Source organism: Nicotiana sylvestris, chromosome 12 (assembly GCF_000393655.2).
Source record: "Nicotiana sylvestris chromosome 12, ASM39365v2, whole genome shotgun sequence".
NCBI classification, from domain to species: Eukaryota; Viridiplantae; Streptophyta; class Magnoliopsida; order Solanales; family Solanaceae; genus Nicotiana; species Nicotiana sylvestris.
Window position 1 is genome coordinate 39591718 of NC_091068.1, and position 4208 is coordinate 39595925.

Below are 4208 nucleotides of genomic sequence, written 5' to 3' on the forward strand. Positions count from 1 at the left end.
GGGTTTTAAACCCTAAACTGAACTTTTTCCATTTAGTCAGCATTAGGGTTTTAAACCCTAAACTGAACTTTTCCATTTAGTCAGCATTAGGGTTTTAAACCCTAAACTAAACTTTTTCCATTCAGTCAGCATTAGGGTTTTAAACCCTAAACTTTTTCCATTTAGTTAGCATCAGGGTTTTAAGCCCTAAACTGAATTTTTCCCTTTAGTCAGCATTAGGGTTTTAAAACCTAAACTGAACTTTTCCATTTAGTCAGCATTAGGGTTTTAAACCCTAAACTGAACTTTTTCCATTTAGTCAGCATCAGGGTTTTAAACCCTAAACTGAACTTTTCCCTTTAGTCAGCATTAGGGTTTTTAAATCCTGAACTGAACTTTTTCCTTTAGTCAGTATTAGGGTTTTAAAACCCTAAACTGAACTTTTCCCTTTAGTCAGCATTAGGGTTTAAAACCCTAAACTGAACTTTTTTCCTTTAGTCAGCATTAGGGTTTAAAACCCTAAACTGAACTTTTTCCCTTTAATCAACATTAGGGTTTTAAACCCTAAACTGAACTTATGTCCATTCAGTCAGCATTAGGGCCCCAACCCTAAACTGAACTTTTCCCCAGTTGGTCAGCATTAGAGTTTCAACTCTAAACTGAGCTTCTCCCCAGCTAGTCGGCATTAGGGCTCCAACCCTGAACTGAACTATTTGCATCCCGCCAGCCTTAGGGCTCCAACCCTAAACTGAGCATTCATATCTTGTGGTCGTACCGTTGATCCAATCCCGGAATTGGCATTTTGGAAACTGAAATTTTCCAATTCCTTCATCAATTCTATGAACTTCCTGGCAAATAACTCACGAAATGTTCCTAGTGAAACTGGGGCAGAAAATTTCGTTCGTTTGTTTTTTCCCGCAGGTCTAACCTCGAGGCGCATGGATCGAGACGACCCACGAGATAAGTCTCAACCCAGAATAAAAAAGGGGGGAAGAAGAAGAAGATGTCCCGAGATACCGGAGAAAATGGAAGGCGGATCGCTCCAAGACTTGATCAAGGTCCCGAACTCTGCCAATCACGTCTCACTCAGTATCCCAGAGATAAAAAAGCACCTACAACTCGCAAGCATCAAGATTCGGATCGAAGTCTCCAAGCAAAATCAGCTAAGACCCAAGATCAAGTCGCAAAAGAATCATAGATAGGAATCTTGTAACTAGCAGTTGACATGCATATAAGTATTTAGTTCAATTTCAATTTTTTTTGGTTGTAATAAGGCGGTCAGTAAAGCAACAATGACAACAGCAACAGCAATAATAGCAAGCATTGCAATCCCATGGTAGTCCCAGCTGCCAAAATTTCCCGAACTACATTGACCTGATTCCTGTTTAGCCCAGGATATGTAGGAAATCTTCGAAGCAAAGATTCGGTCAAATATTTCAAAAAAAATGCTTCACACGGAGTAGTCCAATAGGCAAAAGTCGCTCATATCCGCTCACTTTATCTTTGCACGAAAACTCTTCGTGTTTCCGAACAAAGAAGGGTAGCTGTGAGCACGTGATTTTTGTTTTATGCAACAATCACTCCAAAAGAAAACAAAATAATAGCAATTGGTCTTGCTGTACAATTTTTGGATTTTTACATGGCGTTTCGTTAATTATTTGTGATTTTGTCCATTTTATTTTTTTATAAAACAATATACAAAAACAATGTGTGTGTGTCGTCTGTATTTGAACCGTAATTGATTTTAAAAGCAAAATCGTAAAATATATGTGTCTTTTATTCTATTTTTTGTTTGCATTTAATGATTTTATTTTTAATTAAATGTCAATGTGAGTGATAATTGTTGTTTTGAGTATTTATTAATATTGGTATAATTTTGTTTTTAAGAATTTTTATTTAATTATAAGAAGGAAAACATTAGATTTGGGCCAAGATTTTAAATAGAATCAGGCCCAAACCAATGCAAATGACCCAGTCCAACCAGGCCTTCTGTAAGACGCCCCAAACGATGCCGTATAGGCATCATTTCTTCGAGCCGTTGATTGGTTCAAAGGAACGGCCCAGATCAGGCCAATCCTTTACCCAAACGACGCCGTATAAGGTCGTCTAATCTCAGCCGTTCAAGCCGGGCTGATCTAACAGCCCTCGTCCCGTCTCCTTTACCCGTTATCAGATCCGACTCGATGAAACCCGGCCTGATCCACCCCAGTATGAAAGCAAACAACACCGTTTCTTTTAATGGAAAGATCACAGCCGTTGATCAGTGGCAATCTAACGGCCAAGACACAATCATCCACCCCGTATAAAAAGCCTCATATCACACCCTGCCCCCCTATCCAAACCCCCCCATGCCTTAGGTCGTCCCCTTCACATACCCCAACCCCGGAACCCTAGAGTCGCCCCCCTTTCCCCTCACCAAAAACTTGGCGGCATGGACGCCGGTGACCCCCACCTTAACACCATAGATGCACCTCACCATCCTGAACCCAAATCCACCAACCACTTAGCTCGAATCCCCTCCCACCTTCTCGAATCTTCATTTGAAGATTCGAGTCGGACCTTGACTTACACCGATCTACCCCAGCTTCACACCAGACAGTCCCCGGACCTCCCTCGTGACCAAACCATGCTTGGTTTGGTCCGAATCTAACCAAGGAAACCCAAAACCCAAATCTGCCCTCTAAGAACCCTAGGAATCCTCGTGACTGATCTGTGTCTGTTTAAGCCAAGTGATTAGGGTCTAATGGACCTTAATCGAAGTGTTTCTCATTGGAGAACACTTCGATTAAAGTCCATTCAACCCTAAGAAAGATCAATTCGAATCCGAGCAAGGGTTTGCTGATTTTTCAAGATTTCAGGTATTTTTATGTTCTTTTTTATCAGTTCATGGGTTTTGCTGTAGTTAGACGTTCGTTTATTACCCCAAAATGTTTAGTTGATTTTATCTTTTGAATTGTTTGTCGACTGTGTCCTGTCCGCCTTGCCTGAACCTCTGTGTTTGATCGAGTCTTTCTTCTATTCACTGATAATGTGTATATGTGTATGAGTTGTGCAATCAATCGAACTTTAAATTTGACTGATTAATTGATTCCCCAGTACAATTTTTGTTTAGTCAGTACAATTCGAATCATGTGTTTGATAATGTTAGATGTCTGATCATGGTTTTCGATTGTACATGTTATAATTAGTATAGTCGATTCGATACGTATCGTCGAATAGTTTCAAACTGTTGGAATGATAACAATTTGATCTGTTCTTGCTGAACATTGTTTGAATCAAAATTAAGGATCGAGTATAGCTACTTATAGTTGTTAATTTGAATCAGAAATCTAAGGATTTGGTTTGTAGTTGCAATCTGAATTGGTGGCATGTGCACTTGTGCACAACATGTGCATAAAGGCCCTTTTAGAGTTTAAAATAACTTGACAGCATATGCTGTCAGGTTATATTCCTACTGCCCATGTCTGCTTTTAGTTTAATAAGCTGATTAAAAGGGCTGTCAGGAATCTCATGGGAGGTTTTCATATTTTAATGTTGAGTGGAAAAACAGCAAGAAAGGAAGGGGTTTCTGATATGTTTAACAAACTAAAAGGGGCTGAAGTTAGGCTATAAAAGGAGATAACTCAGACTGAAAGAGGAGGGGGGGAAAAGAAAAAGAATCAGACTGGATTTTGAGGGATTTTAGAAAGCATAGATACATAGAGAGATAAGAGAAGTAAGGGATACACATTGGACCAAATTTTGAAGAGAAGGGAGATATAGAGAGAGACCACAGAATAGGCATATACAGTCTGATTTTTAGAGAGCATAGATACAGAAAAGAGTGAGCAAGAAATAAAAACATACAGAATAATCAGAAACTGTTTCTTCCTATTGTTGTTTGGGCTTCATTTGTTCTCAATCTGTTCAACCAATTCTGAATCTTTGAAGTTCCTATTGAGTTTACTGGTTGTGGTTTGCATTGGTTTATTTCCTGGATTTGGTCTGTCTGGAGCTCGGTTTCTACTACACTGTTTGTTGTTGTTATTCTAGCTACTTTTCCTCGGCCATAACTGCATCTTACACTGGAACTTGTTCTGCTGTCATTTATCTGTTATTGCTGTTGTTCGTTTACACTGCTGCTCAACTGATTCTCCTGTTTTCTTCATTGTAAGCATCTTCCAGGTACACATTTCGAACCCCCACATTGGTATAACTAATTGTAACAATGGAAAGCATGAATTGAAAGA